We start from the raw sequence: 22,429 nt of genomic DNA, 5'->3' as shown, positions 1-22,429 counted from the left end.
ACTAAATCACCCCAAATTTAGCGCCCTAAACACTGACTTCTCACATTTTTGGAAGCTGGAGTACAAGTCCCACCAGCTAACGTCGAAGTATCAGCAGGGCTGGTTCTGGGGAAGTGACCGTCTCCTTGCCTCCCGCAGCCTCTAGAGGCTTCCGCATCCCCTGGTCCATATGGCACCCACCGTCTTCAGGACCCACAGCGGCCCTGAGGGCGCTTCAACAGGAAGACGCAGAACGTCAGGAGCCCGGGCTCTAGTGCTAGGGCCTAAATTTCCCCCACCCTCCCAGCTCCTCACGCACTCCCGTGCGAGCTAATATAGATTCCACTTTAACTAGTGTCACCTGTGTAAGGGGTAAGTGCCCAGCTGTGAACTGGTTAACCTCGCCCACACAGACCCCGGGAATAAACTCACAGGCCATGGACCACTCCACAAGCAACGAGTGACCACCTGCTCGGGCACCTCCATGGCCCAGCAGAGCCCTGCGGTGCCTCCCCATGGGCTCAGGGACTGGCGGCCGGGCTGTGCAGTGCCAGAGGGCCCTGCATAAAAAAGACAGCTCCCATGTCGGGGGGCACCCAGCCGCGGTTGGGTTTCTGGTACTTTAAGGAGCCCAGGTGGACAAGCCGCGCCGCGTGCAACTCCATCACCAGAATAACGGCTGCACGTGGCAAGTGCACGGGTGGCCACCCCTCAGCCCAGCTGCCGCACTAAGCACATCACCGCCGTGATGCCCAATCAGACTCAGCTGCTGGCACAGTCCAGGCATCCACCTCCAAGAACATTCTGGATCACAATTCACAGTAGTGATTGCGATCAGGGCCACACGTGGCTGAATGTATTTACAGGAGGATGCCACAGCCAATCTGGCTGGACTGAGAGCATTTCCCACTGTACCTTCTTACAACACCACTTTATTTGCCCTTTATTAAATTTTATGGCTTTTTTCTGCCTATCTACTTTATGGGAGTGTTTCTTGTTCTTCTGACTGCAGTGATACTTCATGCTACAATTATAAATGTGTAAAATTAGTTTGGAAGGCGCCTTATCATTAAACATTTCACAAGCAAGCAGTCAGAGGCACCCAACCCGGAGGACTGTTTTCTTCTCTGAGCCAAACCTACATTGGACTCAAAGAAAACAGCACATGGAGAGGGGGTGGATCTCCAGCGCCCATTCCTAGGGGGGCCTCCTGGGGAGCAGATATGGAGGGAGAAGCCCTGGGCTACGGCACCGTCCTACTAAAGAAAAGTCTATTTGGATAAATGTAAGCACCAGACTGAAGAGATTAAGCAAACCATGAAAAGAAACCACTAACCACAGCTTCTCTAAAACAGAACTAAACTCCCTTTAGTTTGAATTGGAAAAGCAGAAGTGATGATCAGGATACAAAGAAAAAATGACAAAGTATCTGAACACAGGAGAATAAACAAGTGCCACTGTCTCTTCCTGTGTCAGTGGGAGCCTCACATCTAAGCTGGATTTAGAAGGTTGCTACTTTGGGCCGGGCGCGGTGGCTCACGCCTGTAATCCCAGCACTTTGGGAGGCCGAGGCGGGCGGATCACGAGGTCAGGAGATCGAGACAATCCTGGCTAACACGGTGAAACCCCATCTCTACTAAAAATGCAAAAAATTAGCCGGGCGAGGCGGCGGGCGCCTGTAGTCCCAGCTACTCGGGAGGCTGAGGCAGGAGAATGGCGTGAACCCGGGAGGCGGAGCTTGCAGTGAGCCGAGATTGCGCCATTGCACTCCAGCCTGGGCGACTAAGCGAGACTCTGTCTCAAAAAAAAAAAAAAAGAAGGTTGCTACTTTGGACTGAAAGTTATCCCCAACCCTAGTTTGTAAGCAAGTGGAGCAGAACGCTTCAATTATTTCAAGGTTTAGCGGTAAAGCTCTGCAACTCTCACAACCATTTTAGTTGGTGTGAATTTTAAAGTGACTCAATCTGTTGGCTGGAGTATCTAAAGGCTTAATCACGGGGTCATGTTGGAAAATTATTCCAATTGCTTTTGTTTTTCCTACTGAAGATGCATTTGAACGTTCTTGTAGTTTGCAGTTGGCTGGTTCTGACGTTTGGTCCTGAGGAGGCCCAAGTACCCGGAGAGGAAGAATCTGAAACCTCAAGACACTCAAATGTTGTCTGGGGAGATGGAGACCCCAACCCGAGGGCCACTGACAGACTCAGCACAGGCGCAGGGCCGCCCTAGGCAACGGGCCACGTATTTGCCGCTTACAAAATAACATAAGCACACACCTCCAGGTGTGCACACACGCTCTGTACATGCTCACGTCTGTCCGTGCCAGCACCAGCAAACACACCCAGGTGTGCACACATGCTCTGTACACATCTGTCCCCGCCAACACCAGCACACACCCCCAGGAGTACACACACGTTCTGTACACATCTGTCCCTGCCAATGCCAGCACACATTCTGTACATGCTCACATCTGTCCCTGCCAATGCCAGCATACACCCCCAAGGTGTGCACACACGCTCTGTACACACTCACATCCCTCCCTGCCAATATGAGCGCACACCCCCAGGGGTGCACACATGCTCTGCACATACTCATGTCTGTCTCTGCAGCCTGAGTCAAACAGTCACAGAGAGGCAGAGGAGGAGGAGGAAGGACGTGATGGGCACTGAGGTCCTGGGCTGGTTCCCCTCCCTACCTCGAGAGAGACCCCTCATGTGATCCTGCCATCACTCACCCTTCCGCCTCCATCCTCCATCCTCCCACATGGATCAGGAGGACGCCCACTGCACAGAGCTGTGATGAGCATGAACAGAAGATGGCAGGAGCTCACGCCAGGGTGCTGAGCACGGGGCCTACGGAGTGTTTCTTTCTGCTGTGGCTGACATCATCAAACAAGAGGCTGACACGGCTTCCGGAGAGAACACCCCTCACTGAGAAACTGAAACGTGTGACCTAGGAGCCTGTGAAGGTCTAAGAACAAACCAACAAACCGAATGGCTTTGTTTGTTTTTCAAACACCATAGCCTGTTTTTCCTTTTCTTTAGTGCTCTACCTTGGGTATCATTTAGTTTAATTTCAAGGTAAGTCCAATAAATACACAAAATCACAGGACTGAGCATGGAGCATTGTTTCACTTCATGTCCTTCAGCCTTTAGGACACATTAAGGAAAGACATGATTCCAGGATTCCCATTAGAAAGGCTGCCCTGGCCGGGCGCGGTGGCTCAAGCCTGTAATTCCAGAACTTTGGGAGGCCGAGAGAGGCGGATCACAAGGTCAGGAGATCGAGACCATCCTGGCTAACACGGTGAAACCCCGTCTCTACTAAAAATACAAAAAAATTGCCGGGCGAGGTGGCAGGTGCCTGTAGTCCCAGCTACCCGGGAGGCTGAGGCAAGAGAATGGCGGGAACCTGGGAGGCAGAGCTTGCAGTGAGCTGAGATCGGGCCCCTGCACTTCAGCCTGGGCGACAGAGCGAGACTCCGTCTCAAAAAATAAAATAAAATAAAATAAAAAATAGAAAGGCTGCCCTGAGGCACCTGCTGGGGTAGCCAAATTGCAGCTGTTTATGCTGCCCCCAAGCTGCTTGGATGAAGCAGAAGATTCCGGAGGTCTCTTCTCTTCTGCCCCTCACCCAGGAGAGAAGGTTGGGGAAGAAAGGTGAGAGAAGACAGGAAGAAGGAGGGGGGAAGGAGGGAGAGAGGAGGGGGAGGGAGGGAGAGAGGAGGGGGGAGAGAGGAGGAAGGGAGGGAGAGAGGAGGAGGGAGGGAGAGAGGAGGAGGGAGGGAGGATGGGGGAGGGAGGGAGAGAGGGAGGGAGAGAGGAGGGGAGAGGGGAGAGGACGGGGTAGGGAGGGAGCAGGGGCATGTTCCTTCCACCAAGGCAGCCGTACTGCAGAGAGAATGGAGGGTGTGTTGCCTCTAAGGACAGCAAGTTCAAGCTGTTTATAATTGGTAGTGTAAACAGGGACCAGCTGAGGACAGGGCTGTAATTGGAGTTGACAATGTTTTATTTTCATAGTTGATATTGGGGACCTGGACCTAAAGCGCCGTGCCTTGCCCTTTCACCAGATGGGCCAACGCCTCTCTATACTTGAGTCTATTTGACTAAATACCCCATATTGACTAGGAATTATGACGTGTAGGATACCCGTTACCACAGTAACGTCAAACTCACGTTCTAAATGCAATTTGCTCAGCGGCTGGCTTCTAACTCTGGATGGGAATGTTAAGCTCAGTCCAGTTCAATTCAATAAGCATTTATCAAGAAACTCCTAGACCAAGAGCTGTGTTAGACACTGGGTATGGGGTGATGCGGATATGAAGATGTAGAATTAGAGCTCGAGAAGCTCAAATGCTTTCATTTAATTCCCTAATGCAATTACCTAGCTTCAACCTGATGGCTGTAATGTCTAGATTCACTTTTTCTTTATTCCAGTTCTACATAACAAAGCATAAATAATCACAGAGGAATGATTCTGTGTTGGACTATTCCGTGGACAGAGAAGAGCATTCTGACCGGCGTGAGACACTGTCTCTGTTCCTGGGGAGCCACTGAGGTGGCTGCACAGAGCACATGCGTGAAGATTCAGGAGCAGGAGCATCAGGTGGTGGGAGGGACACAGAGGCAGCACCAGACAGATGCCTGCCCAGGGGCCGCTGTAGTCGGGCTGGCCAGGAAGGTCACGGGAGCGGGCGCAGGCGTCTCCCTCCAGCCGCACTTGGTTTTCATGAGGACGCGTGCAGGGTAGGGGATGACACCGAAATGCTGTGGCGCTGAGGGGAGGAGGGGAGGGACGCAGGGCTGAGGGCTGGCCACCACCCCTTTCGTCCATGCCCCTATGAACGCTGCCAAAATCAGCCCCAACAGGGAGAAGTGAGGTGGGTGAAACAGGTGGACAGATTAGCTTCCATGGAATTCAGAGATGCCAGTCATTAAAAATCCCTTCTGAGTTTTCATCTGGAAAACTTTGCAAAGGTATATAGGGACAAGAGGCAGAAGATGAAGCCAACACAGTTGGGCTCAAATCGCCGCCCTTCTCCTTCTCTCTGCATCCAGGACCCGCCCTGGGCCCCTGACTGCGAGGACCTGGAGCTGCCCAGCTTAAGGGCGCGGTCCCTGACCAGAGGAGGGAGCCGCAGGGCGCGGCCCCCAGCAGTGGATGGCAGGATCTGTGCTATCTCAGTCCCAGGGCCCCAAGCAGAGAAGGCCTGGGGCTCCCAGCTGAAGTTTTGCTGTCTCCTCTGTCACCAAAGTCGAGAAGGACTGAGTGGGACCAACGCCGGACCTGCCGGCTCCTCGGTGGCTGCCGATGTGGCCCTCAGGCTGCGGGTGAGACCGTCTAGGGGAGCCCAGACAGCGGCGAGAATCACAGCCAAGAGTGCTCCAGGGGCCCCAAAACACAAGCGCAGCCTGAGGAAGGCAGCGCCCGCTCAGATCCCCGTCCAGGCTTGTGTGCCACACTCCAGAGGCACACAGCACCAGAACCTGGTGCTTCAAGTGGCTTTGTGGGGTGTAGGAACACAAAGTGGGGCCTCGTGTGGCTCAGAAGTCACTTCCACCAGCCTGCGGGGACCCGGGCGGCCCCTCTGGAGGTGGCTGGAGTCTCTCCAGGGCGGGCTCCAAAGTCCCCCGGAGGAGGTGAGCGTCGGTCTTGCTCTGACCTGAAGAAGGCCCCTGACAAGTATCCTGAACACGCAGGCACACAGCTGGCTGACTCATCTGAAGGGACCTGCTGAACCAGGAGCCAGGAAAGGCTGGAGAGAACTCGACTAACACATGAACCCTGCCTAGGCACCCACCTAGGGCGCATACGAGAAAACTAGGGAAGCTGTGAAGACGGAGGTGTGCACAGGGCTGGGAGAACCCAGGGAGGAGCCGCACTGGGGACCGGGAGGGATGGAGGGCTGGGACCCACAAGCAAACGAGGGAGGCACTCAGTGCCATGAAGACCCGCTGCACCCACAGCTGGAGGCCTGGCTGGCAGCAGGACCTTGGCTGCAGGGGCCCAGGAGCACGTGTGTTTGGCAGGAGCTGCCCTCCTGGAGCCGCACTAGGGGTACCGTCATTTTACAGGCAGGTACCTGATACCAACGATGATAATCAACCGTGCCACCCTGAATTACAGCCGTGTCCTCAGCAGGTAACTATTTACACTGACAATTACAAAGAGTTTGAACTCGCTGTCCCAAGAGGCAACAAGCCCTTCATTATCACCGCCTCAAGACTCTGTGCGGCCCTCCTCTCCTGCCGCTTCCCCTCGGGGCAACGTGAAGTCCCATGACAGTGACTCAGAGCCAGCCCAATAGCTTCAGTGCAGGAAAAATCACAAAAACTCAAACACATCCTAAACATGGGCAGTTGGTAGGAGCCGATTCCTAAATTAAACCTGCTCGGAGGCTTTCTGGGCTAGCACAGCTCTGATCACAGGCTTAGCTTTCTGCTCCCTGTGAAGGGCGGCGAGGAGGCCGGGCTCTGCCATTCTGCAGGCTCCGCCAGGTGGAGTCTGCCCTGTGGCCTCGGTGGCCTGTGCCAGTGTGACCGTCGCCCGCAGTGAACACTGGGCACAGCGGAGCAGGCTTGGGGAAGAACAGAAAGTGACCTCTAAGCCTGCAGAAGACGCTAAGCGACACACGGCCTCACGCGCACTGCGTGTCAATCACCACGGAAGCGGGAACGAGCTCTTAATAGTTCCAGTAAATGCAAAGGCCGCCCTGGAAAACTGCCTGAACCTTTCTGACTACTCACAGGTGGGGAGCCACTGCCTGAGACACAAAGGTAAAGAATTAACCTGAAACTGCATATTATAAAACTTATTTTTAAATGACGGCGCTTAATTTAAAAGACTCCCAAAGAATACCTCATTAGAAAATGACAGAGTGAAACCGTGAGGCTGACCACAGGAGTCCCTGGAAATTGGACCAAATGTTGTGTCAAAACTGGGAAACAGAAGAACCGCACTGATGAAACATTCGATTAATCACTCGAGTCCTCCCCACATACGAAGTTATGTTAAAAAGGTAAAGTGAGCAGGAGGGCTGTGAACACAGAAAGAAAGAGCCACTTCGTCCGTGGACCACGACAAAAGAAACGCTAACGAGTGCCTATGACACGCTGGAGTCCAGGGCTCCGGGCGCAGCTGTGACGGGGACACTCAGGGTCCCACTGTCCAGATGGGAAACCAGGGTGGAAACACCAGGGAGCCTGTCCCAGGGTGCAGAGCCAGTGAACGGTAGTTCATACTGCGCCAATCCCAGCTGCCAGGCTCTGAGGCTCCTGGGGACAGAATCCTGTTGACTTCACTCTGGGGTTCCAGAGGCGGCAGCATCCCCCAAAGGCACCTGGAGGAGTAGTGTTACCCTCTATCCCTCCATCCCCTGTCCCCGGTGTTACCCTCCATCCCCATTCCTGGCGTTACCCTCCGTCCCCCTGTCCCTGGTGTTACCCTCCGTCCCCTGTCCCCAGGTTTCTCCATGTTGGTCAGGCTGGTCGTGAACTCCTGACCTCAGGTGATCTGCCCTCATCGGCCTCCCAAAGTGCTGGGATTACTGGCATGAGCCACCATGCCTGGAGATATATATATTTAGATAGAGTCTCCCTCTGTCGCCCAGGCTGGAGTACAGTGGTGCGATCTGGGCTCACTGCAACCTGCGCCTCCTGGGTTCGAGCAATTCTTCTGCCTCAGCCTCCCAAGTAGCTGGGATTACAGGCACCCACCGTCATGTCCTGCTAATCTTTTGTATTTTTAGTAGAGACAGGGTTTCACCATCTTGGCCAGACTGGTCTTGAACTCCTGACCTTATGATCCACCCACCTTGGTCTCCCAAAGTGCTGGGATTATAGGCGTGAGCCACCACGCCCGGCCGATATGTTTTTAAAAATTAAAAGATGCCATTCTTTATGTTCCTGCGCACTTCATGGCTAAATGAGAACTAATCACTAACTACTGTTAGCCAAGTGATTAAAAGATAAAAAATGTAAGCTCTATGTTGTCTTTATGGTCCAAAAACTTAATGCCTAAGAAGGTGAAAGATCAGCAAATAAACATTAAAGCAAAATTCACGATACCTAAGACACCTCAAGAAGAGGCTTGAAAAGTTGCCAATAAGAACTTGGAGATGTGCCAACCTAATTTAAGGCTTTTCAACTTATCCTTTTTGGGTCACAGGATCACCAAATATATAAACAAATGTAATAATAGAAGATTAAGTAAAAAGGAAATTATAAGTTCACATGTCAGGTTCTCCTTTTTACATCTCTTCCTTTACCCTAGAAAATTTTGCTTTCTTTGTTCTTTTCCCAAAAGGAGGTGTGTGTTATTTCCAACATTATACTGTAGTAACTGTACCATATTTTAGTTTTTAAAATTCATTTTCTTGATTTTTCAGATTCCATTTCCATTTCAGTTTGTACCTGAAGGAGAGAAGCATGGATTGAATTTGCCTGGGTTTTCTGAATATCATAATATAAATTCAAAGCTCAGAAGTGGTAGGAATACAGGCTTTGATTAGTGAATTTCAAGCACCCATTTCTCAGGGTGAAGGACAAGGTTAATTCTACTCTAAATAATCCTACCATTCAGAAAACCTGGTGTGTCTACAGGAAAAAAAAAAAAAAAAAAAAAAAAAAAAAAAAAAAAACCGGCTGTGACTACAAACCTGAAAGTAAAGGCAAACAACTGCCAGACAGAGGCAGGAAAGTGGGGGAGGACCCTTGGTAAATATCGCATGCCTCCTGGGGCCCCCATGGGCTTTGACTCAAGGGGGAGATGAAGGGTATTTGTTAAAGAAAGAAGTCACTGGGACAGACAAAAGCTTCTGGCACAGGAAGTTAGTTTGACTAAGGATACTGAAATGTAGGGAATTTGAATGGGTTCCTGGGTGTGAGGTTGAAGTGAAACTTGAATGAAAAGAAGCTGCTGGTGGTGAGTCTCTCCTTAAGGGTTCCTGGCTTCTGGATAGTTGGTATAAACTCTGTGGTCCTCGAATAAAATGTCCCTGAGAATTTTATAAGGTTAAGCACCTGGAAAATTACTTCAATGTAATGAATGGTAGCACTACCTCCAATGATGCTAACAAGCAAGCTATTAAGAAACAGAAAAGCTCACCGATCAAATTGAGATGCTAGAAGCGTATTAAATCAATTAAATACATGGCACAAAACAGTCAAAAAAGATGGGATACGTTAATCTATTTAGGATAAGGTGCATGCAGAGTAGAAAGGGTAGCAGTGTTTATATGTCCTCTGATACACTGGTGTAGTCATGAGAGCTAAGGACAAGAACCAAGGGTGAGAATTTGAGATTCATTTAGGGCCAGGGATCTGCAGAACAGATGTACCTGGAACATGGGTGTGAATGTGCTCTTATCAGAGAGACAAAGGGGTAGGTATTCCTGGCCCCGAAATAGTTCTCCTTGGCTCATTAAGCAGTTTTTTGGTTTTGTTGTTATTGTTTTTGAGATGGAGTCACACTCTGTTGCCCAGACTGGAATGCAGTGGCACGATCTTGGTCCACTGCAACCTCCTCCTTCTGGGTTCAAGCCATTCTTCTGCTTCAGCCTCCCGAGTAGCTGGGACTACAGGCACACGCCACCACACCTGGCTAGTTTTTGTGTTTTTAGTAGAGACGGGGTTTCACCACATTGGCCAGGCTGGTCTTGAACTCTTGACCTTGTGATCTGTCTGCCTCAGCCTCCCAAACTGCTAGCATTACAGGCTTGAGCCACCAGGCCTGGCCTCACTGAGCAGCTTTGAAATTTTATTGCATTTTTTGGGCAGCATACTTGTAAGGCTGGAGTGGGTGTCTTCAATGGTGGCCAGTTCAAGAGTTACCCTGTTGTATGCCTTCTGGTAACCATAGGATATTTTGCATTAGGCTAAATAAGAGTATTAGGTTCCTCTTGCTTCTTCTACCCTTTTTGTGTTCTGTGTACATGTGCTCTGCTTAGCTAAATCTAGTCTGTCTTACCATTTATCAATTTATGTATAATTAGTATGTCTTATGAGTCATACAAATGTCATTTGTTTTTTCTTCCATAGTCAAGGTGAACATTTTCAGGCAATACAGCCAACGTGCATCACACCAGATTAGCCATACAATCTATGTCCTTCCTGTAAATCGAATCTCCTAATTCTTAGCCTCTCCTACATCCCAAATCTCATTTTGTTTTGTTTTGTTTTGTTTTGTTTGTTTTTTTAAGACAGAGTCTCACTCTGTCACTGAGGCTGGAGTGCAGTGGTGCAATCTCAGCTCGCTGCAACCTCCACCTCCCGGGTTCAAGCGATTCTCCTGCCTCAGCCTCCTGAGAGGCTACGACTACAGGCGCACACCACCACACCAGGCTAATTTTTGTTTTTTTAGTACAGACGGGGTTTCACCACATTGGCCATGCTGGTCTTGAACTCCCAACCTCGTGATCTGCCCGCCTTGGCCTCCCAAAGTGCTGCGATTACAGGTGTGAGCCACTGAGCCCATCCCCAAATCTCATTTCTTCAGTCTCGTCCTTTCTCAGCCTTTCAGTAATCCTACAGTCATACTTTTGTTTTGAGACAACATTTTGCTGTGTTGCTCAAGCTGGAGTGTAGTGGCACGATCATTGCTCACTGCTACTTTGATCTTCTGGGTCCAACAGATCCTCCTGCTTCAGCCTCCCTAGTTGCTGGGATCACAGGCTAATTTTTTTTTTTTCTATTTTTTGTAGAGACAGTCTCTCACTATGTTGCCTAGGTTGGTCTTGAACTCCTGGGCTCGAGGAATCCTCCCACCTTGGCCTGCAAAAGTGCTGGGATTGCAGGTGTGAGCCCCTGTGCCAGGCCAGCAATCACACTCAGCCCTCAAGCTATGTAAGCCTCTGTAGGTTCCTTCAGTGCCATCCACACAACTGTCACACACGGATCCTGCTCAATTGCTTCCTGATCAATTCCTATCTCATTAGGACAATAAAAATGACTCCTTTTTACTCAGAGTTGCTGCCCCTCTATCGGGGGAAAAAGACCATGTTTTAAGTATCTGCCATGTCAGTTTTGTTTGTTTGTTTGTTTTTGAGTTGGAGTCTCCCTCTGTCACCCAGCTCACTGTAACCTCTGCCTCCCGGGTTCAAGCAGTTCTCTTGCCTCAGGCTCCTGAGTGGCTGGGATTACAGGCGTGTGCCCACCATACCCTGCTAATTTTTGTATTTTTAGTAGAGATGGGGTTTCACCATGTTGGTCAGGCTGGTCTCAGACTCCTGACCTCGTGATCCACCTGTCTCGGCCTCCCAAAGTGCTGGAATTACAGGCGTGTGCCACCACTCCTGGCCACATCAGTCTTTGCCAGGAGAAGAGAGATGATCATTATTCTTAACTTAGCAATGTCTTTTTATTATGCCTTTTTTAAAAAACATGTTTTTCCTTTTTTTTTTCTTACAGCTCTATAGGTCAGAATCATCTGCCTCTTTTTATTTTTTTTTTGAGACGGAGTCTTGCTTTGTCGCCCAGGATGGAGTGCAGTGGCACAATCTCGGCTCGCTGCAACCTCTGCCTCCCGGGTTCAAGCGATTGTTCTTCCTCAGCTTTCTGAGCAGCTGGAATTATACATGCCTGCCACCACTCCCAGCTAATTTTTGTATTTTTAATAGAGATGGGGTTTCTCCATGTTGGCCAGGCTGCTCCCCAACTCCTGACCTCAGGTGATCCGCCTGCCTCAGCCTCCTAAAGTGCTGGAATTCCAGGCATGAGCCACCACAGCAGACCTACTCTGCCTCTTATGTCACTCACATCTTCCAAAATAATAGTAAAAAACAGGCCGGGTGTGTTGACTCACACTTGTAATCCCAGCCCTTTGGGAGGCCAAGGTGGGTGGATCACCTGAGGTCAAGTGTTTGAGATCGGTCTGGCCAACATGGAGAAACCCCATCTCTAATAAAAATACAATCATTAGCCGGGCGTGGTAGCACATGACTGTAATCCCAGCTATTTGAGAGGCTGAGGCAGGAGGAGAATCACTTGAACCTGAGAATCAGAGGTTGCAGTAAGCCGAGATGGCGCCACTGCACTCCAGCCTGGGCAACAGAGTGAGACTCTGTTTCAAAAAATAATAATAAATAAATAAATAAATACAAACATTAGCTGGATGTGGTGGCATGTGCCTGTAATCCCAACTACTCTGGAGGCTGAGGCAGGAGAATCACTTGAACCTGGGAGGCAGAGGTTGCAGTGAGCCAAGATCCTACCACTGCACTCCAGCTTGGGCGACAGAGCAAGACTCTGTCTCTAAAAAAAAGACAAAAAGAATAGTGAAAAATAAAGTGAGTTCCAATTTGGAGGTAAATACCTTTAAGAGTACTTTAGATTTACACAGCACACAATTACATAGAAAATATTTATAAACTGCACTTCACAAAATAAATAAATAAAAAATAAACTGTACTTCACTTGAACTGTAAGCTATACTCTGAGATTACCATTTGTGTGTTAAGACTCTAAAGCTCTGTAAGTTTTTAATAGACTAGTCAGGCTGGGTACAGTGGTTCACACCTGTAATCCCAGCGCTTTGGGAGGCTGAGGTGGGTGGATCACCTGAGGTCAGGAGTTCAAGACCAGTCAGGCCAACATGGTGAAACCTTGTGTCTACTAAAATTACAAAAATTAGCCGGGCGTGGTGGTGGGTACCTATAATCCCAGCTACTCGGGAGGCTCAGGCAGGAGAATTGGCTTGAACCGGGGATGCGAAGGTTACAGTGAGATGAGATCGCACAGTATACTCCAGCCATCTGAGTGACAGAGGAAAACGTCGTCTCAAAAAAAAAAAAAAAAAAAAAAGGCCGGGTGCAGTGGCTCACGCCTGTAATCCTAGCACTTTGGGAGGCCAAAGCAGGCAGATCATCTGAGGTCGGGAGTTTGAGACCAGCCTGACCAACATGGAGAAACTCCGTGTCTACTAAAAACACAGTATTATCCAGAGAAACTCCGTGTCTACTAAAAATATGGCATTATCTGGGCATGGTGGCGCATGTCTATAATCCCAGCTTTCCAGAGTGTGAGTCAGGAAAATCGCTTGAACCTGGGAGACGGAGGTTGGAGTGAGCCAAGACTGCGCCATTACACTGGGCAACAAGTGTGAAACTCCGTCTCAAAGAAACCCCCAGAAAATATAATAGTGTTGTAATTTACAAAACCACCCATTAACACCTACACTATATGTACTAAAATATCTTTGACTGAAAATCTGTAAGAACATATGCTGAATTATTTAGCGTTTATATCTGAATAGGTGTAATTACTAGATCAACTTCATTATATATTTTTCTATTGCTTAAATTCGTTTTTAAGAGCAAATTTATTTTAGACTTGCAACCAAAACCCCTGATTCTTCAAAAAAAAGAAAATCAGGGCAGAGCGCGGCGGCTCACGCCTGTGATCGCAGCACCTTGGGAGGCTGAGGTGGGCAGATCACTAGGTCAAGAGATGGAGTCCATCCTGGCCAACATGGTGAAACCCCGTCTCCACTAAAAATACAAAAATTAGCTGGGCCTGGTGGCACGCGCCTATAATCTCAGCTACTCGGGAGGCTGAGGCAGGAGAATCCCTGGAACCTGGGAGGTGGAGGTTGCAGTGAGCCAAGATTGTGCCACTGCACTCCAGCCTGGGTGACAGAGCGATAGTCTGTCTCAGAAAAAAAAAAGAAAGAAAGAAAGAAAGAAAATCAAGATTTTCTTTGTTTTCTTTTTTCTTTCTCTAAGGAGTCTCACTCTCCACCAGGCTGGAGTGTGGTGGTGCCATTTCAGCTAACTGCCGTTTCCACCTCCAGAGTTTAAGTGATTCTCCTGCCTCTGCCTCCTAAGTAGCTGAGATTACAGGTGTGAGCTACCACATCCGGCTAATTTTTGTATTTTTAGCCGAAATGGGGTTTCGCCATGTTTGGCCAGGCTGGTCTTGAACTCCCGACCTCAAGTGATCTGCCTACCTCAGTCTCCCGAAGTGCTGGGATTGCAGGTGTCAACTGCTGCACGCGGCCTTTCTTTGGTTTCTTGGTGACTGTGGGTTTTACTACCTTCTGCCCTAGGTCTTCACCTCAACTTGAATATTGACCTATTGGATATAGGAAACAAGTCGTTATTTCCATTAATAGTTAATTTCCAAAAGCAAATTAAACAGTGAAAACCAGACACCAATCTCCTTTTTTCTCTCATCTCTCACTTCCTTTCTTCAGCACCCAGCTTGATGCTTTCATCATAAGAGATGCTTCAAGCCTATGTGCAACTCAAAATCTTCCCTCTCTCAGATCCCAGACCTCAAGCCAGGTATCTTTCCTCAGCCTCTCAGTAACCCTACAGTCATACTTAATATCCCCCAAACCGGGGAAGGCCCTGTAGATTCCATCAGTGCTGCCCACACAGCCATCACACACTTGTTAACTCTCACCGGGTCCCTGAACAATTCCTGTGCTCATTAGGTCAGTAAAACTGGCTCCATTATCTACTCAAGATTATCCTTTCGTCCGGGCACGGTGGCTCATGCCTGTAATCCCAGCATTTTGGGAGGCGGAGGCAGGTGGATTACGAGGTCAGGAGATCGAGACCATGGTGAAACCTCGTCTGTACCAAAAATACAAAAAATTAGCTGGGCGAGGTGGCGGGCACTTGTAGTCCTAGCTACTCAGGAGACTGAGGCAGGAGAATGGCGTGAACCCAGGAGGCGGAGCTTGCAGTGAGCCGAGATTGTGCCACTGCACTCCAGCCTGGCAACAGAGTGAAACTCCGTCTCAAAAAAAATAAAAAAAGATTATCCTTTCAGCAGGTGGAGGGTGGTATCTGCCACATCAGATTTCTCATCAGGATAATAGAAATATAAACTACTCCCATGTTTTGTAGCTGAACTTAATCTGAAGCAAAGAGAAGCCAGATATTTTTTTCCAAAATTTCTAGGCTCTGAATTACCATTTAATATTTCCTCAAATTTATTAGAGCTTCATTATCTGTCCTTTGTAAGAATCAATAATTTTATTAAAATGTTAGTGACACACCATCTTAAAAAACAAAAAAGCTGGAGCGCAGTGGCTCACACCTGTAATCCCAGCACTTTGGGAGGCTATGGCAGGCAGATCACTCAAAGTCAGGAATTTCAATCTGTTGCGATCTCAGCTCACTGCAACCTCCTGCAACAAATTGTTGTATTTTTAGTAGAGACGGTGTTTCGCTATGTTGGCCAGGCTGGTCTCGAACTCCTGACCTTGTGTGATCCACCCAGCTCAGACTCCCAAAGTGCTGGGATTATAGGCATGAGCCACCTTGCCCAGCCACTTACTCAATTCTATCCATTTTTTGAGGCAGGGGACTCACTGCTGCCCAGGCTGGAGTGAGCCCTCCAGGACTCAAGCGATATTCCTGCCTCCCAAGTAGCTGGGACTACCATGGGCCTCCACGTTCAGCTTTTTCTATTTACTTCTAAGATACCGTCTTCTCAGCTAATGTACTCCCTCACCCCAACCAAAAATTTAACAAAGATTTTTGTTTAAGCTGTATTTTTACTGATTGAAACACTAGGAGAATTCAGGCCAAAGTCAACTAAAGGAAAAATGGTTGTTTTATTCCTTAGTATTTAAACCAGCCAAAGTAGTACTGATGTCATAATGCAGCAAACATAAGACCTCTTTCCACAAATATTAGCATAATCAACAAAATAGGGGCTATAGTAAAACAGAGCCAAAAAGGGTTGAGGAAATCAATGAAGTATGTTACAGCTTAACCCTTCACCCTTCGCCTCAATAAGGTTTTATTTTATTTTATTTTATTTTGACATGGATCTGGCTCTGTCATCCGGGCTGGATTCCTGTGGCACCATCTGGGCTCAGCCTCCTAAGTAGCTGGGATTACAGGCGCCTGCCACCACGCCCAGCTAATCTTTGTATTTTAGTAGAGACAGGGTTTCACCATGTTGGCCAGACTGGTCTCGAACTCCTAACCGGAGGTGATCTACCTCCCTTGGCCTCCCAAAGAGCTGGGATTACAGGAATGAGCCACCGCGCCCGGCCTCAGTAGAGTTTTTTAAAAAATAAGCAAAGCCTCCCAATTCCAAACAATAGGAATATATTTTCATCACACCAATTTGTACTTTCATTTCTTATTTTTTTTTCCTTATTCTTGAGGTTAGATTCTAAACCCTAAAAGTACCCAAACTAGTATTAGATCTAGTTATCTAGAGCCAGAGACAGCTAGTATCAAGTTGTCTTTAGCAGCCAAGGCTATTAAAATGCCTTTTCTCCAGGAAGATCCAATAGGAAAAAAAAAAAAAAGAAAGAAAGAAACCTCTCTGATTAGGCTGGATAGGCATAGTGGAACCCAGCCCATGTGGTTTCCAAACAAGAAAACTTATATCAGGGAGGGGAGCGGGGGGAGAAGGTTCAGCAAGTGCCCAGACTGAAATTGAGTAATATCAATTTCACTCATCTTCTTTTTTTTTTTTTTTTTTTGAGACGGAGTCTCACGCTGTTGCCCAGGCTGGAGTGCAGTGGTGCGATCTCGGCTCACTGCAAGCTCCGCCTCCTGGGTTCACGCCATTCTCCTTCCTCAGCCTCCTGAGTAGCTAGGACTACAGGCGCCCGCCACCGCGCCCGGCTAATTTTTTGTATTTTTAGTAGAGACGGGGTTTCACTGTGGTCTCGATCTCCTGACCTTGTGATCCGCCCGCCTCGGCCTCCCAAAGTGCTGGGATTACAGGCTTGAGCCACCGCGCCCGGCCAATTTCACTCATCTTCACACAACTTCAGGTTGCATGTTCGTGGAGTAGTTTAGGAATAAATCCACGGTTTGTGGAGTACTACAATACCTAGTCGTCTACTGTATTACATTAAGGCCTTCCCCAGCAGCTTCCAAGGCAGCCTCCAAGTCACTGGCAGGAGAATTTGGCTGGAACTGCAAGCAGAACTGCAGAGATTCCTCTCCACAGTTATACATAGGAAGGGACTGTTCCAGGCCTGATTGTTCCAGGACTGGGTGCACCAGGTCTGAGCGTTCCAGGAGTGGTTGCTCCAGGACTGGATGTTCTGGGTCTGGTTGCTCCAGGATGAATTGTTCCAGGTCTGGTTGCTCCACGTCGGAAGGTTCCCAGTCGGGTTCACCAGGCATCCCTGGTGGCAGGAAGAGTAGAGGCTGGGGTAGGTAGGTGCTGAGGCCTTCTGAAAGAGAAGGAGGGATTAACAGAAAGGGTACAAGGGCAACCAGAACTGTCTGTGACTGGAGTTGTGTTTCAGAGATGGACAAGATTGAAGGATCACTGAAAGGAAAGAACAGAATAAAGTTTTCTGTTACCTAAGTCACACCATTGCTATTCTTTGGCCAGTTGTTTTTCTGCCACGTCTTAGATTTCATTCTCTGGTTCTGGAACCAGGTCTTCACCTGCAGGGAAAAATGACAGAAATTGTAAAATATTAGTAATACAGATGTATTTTGAATCAAAGTATATTGCTAACTTTTATTCCTGGCTAGGCGCTATGTCTCACACCTGTAATCCCAACACTTTGGAAGGCCAAGGCGGGCAGATTGCTTGAGCCCAGGAGTTCGGTACAGGATGGCCAACATGAGGAAACACCATCTCTACAAAAATACAAAAAATTAGCTAGGTGTAATGCTGCACGTCTGTGGTCCCAGCTTCTCAGGAGGCTGAGGTGGGAGGATCGCTTGCACCTGAGAAGTTAAGGTTGCAGTGAGCTGAGACTGCATCACTGCACTCCAGCTGGGCGACAACAGAACCAGAGTGTTTCAGAAAAAAAGAGAGAAATGAACATTTTGGATAGAAAATAAAGGCAAGGGCCAAGTGTAGTGGCTCACGCCTGTAATCCTAGCACTTTAGGAGGCCGAGGCAGGTGGATCACTTGAGGTCAGGAGTTGAAAACCAGCCTGGCCAACATGGTGAAGCCCCATTTCTACTAAAAAATACAGTAAAATTAGCCAGGTTGTGGCGGACACCTGTAATCCCAGCTACTTGGGAGGCTGAGGCAGGAGAATCCCTTGAACCCAGTAGGTGGAGGTTTCATTCATTTGTACTTAAACCAGCCAAAGTAATGCTAATGTCATTATGATGTCTCATTATGAGGCCACTGCACTCCAGTCTGGGTGACAGAATGAGACTCCATCTCAAAAATAAACAAGAGAAAAAAAGGAAATAAAGGCTGGAAGAGGATAAGCCAATTAATGAAAGAAAATGGCCAATAAATAATGAACAATGATTAGACTTATTAGTAAGCAAATTCACACAGATAAAAACAAAACAAGCTGGAGGTTGCTGGCAGAAAGAAAAAAAGGAAAAAAAAAGTTTGTATTTTAATGAGAACAAGTGTGAGTTAGGGATTCTCCTCCTAACCTGGAAAGTGGAGTTATATACTTCTTTTTTTCTTAAGGAAACGTTGGAAAGATTTTCACAATATTGGTCTGTGCAGGAAAGTGGTTAAATGACACATTCACATAATAGATTATTTAAGGAAAGAAAGAGGTGAAGAAAGTTACAAAAGCATTTCATCGTCATACTTAAATTATTTGCAAAAGGCGATGTGCTGACACATAGAACACACATCTATCTATGTGCATCCACAGAGATCTTAGCCATACAAATCAGTCTAATTTTTGTTCACCTCATTGCAACAACAAAACAAGCCTACCTGTTTGTAGCTGAGGTTCAGGATGTTGGAAAGTTCTTGCATCTGTTGGAGGCTGAGGTATTTCTGTCTCTGAAATCTATCATTGAGTACACACAGCTGGGCGGAAGAGAACACAGTTCTGGCCTTCTGTTTCTTGACCGGGACCTTGTCTTCCTTTTTTGTGGCACTATTCTCTGCAGCAGTAGGTTGTTTGCCTTTGGGACTGGTGGAAGAATCGGGGCTGTCCTGAATAAGAAGATCCATGGAGGAAGGAAGAGGAGAGACTGTTGGGAACAAATAAAAGGACACTTTTGTCTAAAACTTTTTTCAAATATTAAAATATCCTGTTAAAAAAAGTGTTTTCAAAGTACTTTGTTAATTCCCAGAAACCCAGATCTAAGTAATAAGAAGCAACTTCTTAACCAGCCCTGGCACTTTTGCAAGCTTTATACAGTATTAATCCAAGAAGTCTTATCAGTATCTCCATTTTGTATATAATAGACTGCGTTGGGAGAGATCTACAACGGTGGCCAATGCATTGCTAAGCGGCAATACCACTTTTTTTTTTTTTTTTAAGATGGAGTTTCGCTCTTGTTGCCCAGGCTGAAGTGCAATGGCACAATCTCCGCTCACCACAACCTCCACCTCCCAGGTTCAAGCGATTCTCCTGCTTCAGCCTCCGGAGGGGCTGGGATTACAGGCATGCACCATCACGCCCGGCTAATTTTGTATTTTTAGTAGAGACAGCGTTTCTCAATGTTGGTCAGGCTGGTCTCGAACTCCTGACCTCGTGATCCACCTGCCACGGCCTCCCAAAGTGCTGAGATTACAGGCGTGAGCCACCGCACCGGGCCGGCGCTACCACTTTTTACTTTAAACTGATGCTCAAAAGCCCCTACACTGGGTGTTAATAGGTCAGAATAGAGATCCACCAATTTTCACCTATTGTATCTCACCCTAAATCACTCTCTGTTTATGGTCTTCATCAACACCTACATGATTGCTTAAATGACATGATTCTGGGGATTCTATAAAACCAGCACCTCAGCCAGGTGTGATGGCTCACGCCTGTAATCCCAACACGTTGGGAGGCCAAGGTGGGCGGATCACTTGAGATCAAGAGTTCAAGACCAGTGTGCCAACATGGTGAAACCCCATGTCGACTAAAAATTACAAAAATTAGCCAGGAGTGGTGGCACATGCCTGTAATCCCAACTACTGGGGAGGCTGAGGCAGAAGAATCACTTGAACCCGGGAGGCGGTGATTGCAGTGAGCCGAGATCTTGCCACTGCACTCTAGCCTGGGCGACAGAGTGAGACTGTGTCTCAAAAAAATAAAAACCCAGCGACTAACTGCCCAGTTCTTAATGCTACGACCAGCATGATATGTGAATTTAGATAAGTTTCTGTTTCCATCCAGGCCTTCCGTTTACCAGCTCTGACCTCATCTCCAAAAATTTTTATTTATTTATTTAAATGAGGTAACCAACTGAAATTCTCTAACATAGGGCCTGGCATATACTGATTTTGTAACTAGAAATGAATACCTAGTTTTCCCAGTGTTTATCTCTCAATTCTAACCTGTAGTCACAGAACAAATGGACAGGCTCTAAAACAGCAAAATTCACAATCTCTTGCAAGGAGCTCTGAAAAGCAGAGGAAGCCTTTCAACTAATGATTAGAATTGGGGAAAATCCTAAATATTAGCTAGCTATATAAACAGTCACTTGATGTGTGCTAAAGAAAACACGCCCACTTGCTCATTCCCAAACCCAGCACTGTTATTTTTAACATCTGAAATTATAAAGGTGGCCAGGCACGGTGGCTCATGCCTGTAATTCCAGCACTTTGGGAGGCCGAGGCAGGTGGATCAGTTGGGGTAAGGAGTTTGAGACCAGCCTGGCCAACATAGCGAAACCACGTCCCTACTAAAAAATACAAAAATTAGCCGGGCGTGGTGGCATGTGCCTGTAATCCATGCTACTCGAGAGACTGAGACAGGAGAATCACTTGAATCTGGGAGGCGGAGGTTGCAGTGAGCCGAGATCACCCCACTGCACTCCAGCCTGGGCAACAGTAAGACCTTGTCTCAAAAAAAAAAAGAAGAAAATTATAAAGACAAGAACATTAATGCAAAGTTTTGAAAAACTGGGTGAATAGCAACACGGGGTGGGTCAATGCCTGTAATCCCAGTGACTTGGGAAGCTGAGGGTGGAGGATCGCTTGAGGTCAGGAGTTCAAGACCATCTACAAAGTGAGACGCTGTCTCTACAAAAAGAATTTTTAAATTAGCTGGGTATAGTGACACACGCCTCTCATCCTAGTACTTGGGAGGCTGAGGCAAGAGGATCACTTGAGCCCAGGGTAGAGGCTGCAGTGATCCATGGTCATACCATTGCACTCCAGCCTGGGTGACAGAGTGAGTCCGTGATTCTCAAAAAGAGAAAAGCAGGGTGATATTCAAATCTAAGGTTCAAATATAGCAATCGTGTTTACTTATTCCTTTTCCACAACCTACTCTTTACAACAGTAGTCAAAATATAAATGCACTTTTTAAGCTATTTTACAGTGTCAGTGTTACCAATGGCATTCTTGGTAAAGTTGGTTCATTCTTAAGTTTTTGAAAACTACTGAAAAATTGATTTTTCAAAAAAGTGGTAGCGGCTTAATGAGTATCCCAAGTATCCCTCACTCCTTGCAGCTGCCAGTCAGAAGCCTGAGTACTAGCACAGGTTTTGGAGGCAAACTGGACTTCTAGCTACGTTCTGTTTGACTGTCAGTAGATTAAACTTTCTAGAATTATCTTTACCGTAAAGTTGGGTCAACACTTCCCAGGACTTAGAAGTCAACATGGGAGGTGCTCCCAAACTCAGAGCTGCCCAGTAACATCCACAAACCCAGAGAATGGAGAAGAGCCAGCCGTTAGTGACGTAGAAAGAATTACACAAATTATATATTAATTACAGAAATCTCATCGTGATCTGCCATGCCATTTTTGGCAAAACAAAAACATCATGCTCGTCCCTGAGCTATGATGTTAGGTCTTCTGGTTAATTAGCAGTAACATCTTCTATAGCTGCGTGTCCAGTGCTATGTGAAGGTGTACGCATCACCTTCATTTAACTATAATGATACTTTTTTGTTTCCACCATGCCTAAGCCCATAGGTTCTCAAATATACTACATACTGTTCAACTGCCAAATTCTGTGTCCTTCAACTCAGTGCATACTCCTGAGACTTGGGACATGGTCAAAGGGCAGGTGCCACCAAGTTACAATTGAAAGAGGGGTTTCCAGAGGATTAGTTGATAATAACACTTGCTTATAATAATGGTCTATCATTGCTCAAGAGGGAAATGATCCCTCAACCCTCTCTCCTTCTCTTTTCCCTTAAGTAACTTGGCCTTTCAAGGATAAATTTTTTTCTTACCAGTCTCCGTGTGAGGCATCTCAGCAGAAGACATTTGCAAGGATGGATGGTTTTCTTCAGGCCCACAAATCACAGGCATAGGTGAAGATTCTTTACCGTCGGATGCTTCCAAGCAAGGCAAGCTTTGGGGACAAGCTGGATCCACACTCCTGTTAGTATTGAGGAAGAGGAGAAAAAAATTTAAGAGGTAGACTGGAAAAAAGGTTAAGGCAGCTTCAAGACTTTTCTGGAAGATGTTAGAGAAATATGACCTCCAGAAGCAGAAGTATCAAGAAGTTGGGATAAAGAGAGTCGCCTACACAGTAACAGGAGACAACCAGCTCAGTCCAGCAGAACGTTAAAATCCTGGAGTCTCTAGATTTATAATGAAGGCTCTATCACCCTTAGACCCACCCCTCCTGGCGGGCACACCCCC

The 22,429-nt window shown here is 47.4% G+C and overlaps 2 pseudogenes across 1 annotated transcript; both read right to left on the bottom strand.

Moving 5' to 3' along the window:
• Positions 1-500: 500 nt before the first annotated feature.
• On the bottom strand, positions 501-6,043 carry LOC144338531 (uncharacterized; annotated as a pseudogene).
• Positions 6,044-16,705: 10,662 nt separating this feature from the next.
• Positions 16,706-22,263, bottom strand: LOC100425357 (homeobox protein NANOG-like; annotated as a pseudogene). The gene is made up of 4 exons (XR_013413226.1): positions 22,015-22,263; positions 18,607-18,869; positions 17,261-17,347; positions 16,706-17,127 (listed from the first exon to the last, which is right to left on the bottom strand). The product of XR_013413226.1 is annotated as a homeobox protein NANOG-like (transcript).
• Between the last annotated feature and the right edge of the window lie 166 nt (positions 22,264-22,429).

The sequence above is a fragment of the Macaca mulatta genome, chromosome X, assembly GCF_049350105.2.
Source record: "Macaca mulatta isolate MMU2019108-1 chromosome X, T2T-MMU8v2.0, whole genome shotgun sequence".
NCBI lineage: Eukaryota > Metazoa > Chordata > Mammalia > Primates > Cercopithecidae > Macaca > Macaca mulatta.
Note: the sequence above shows the minus strand (reverse complement) of the source record. Positions and strands in the feature narration are given on the sequence as shown.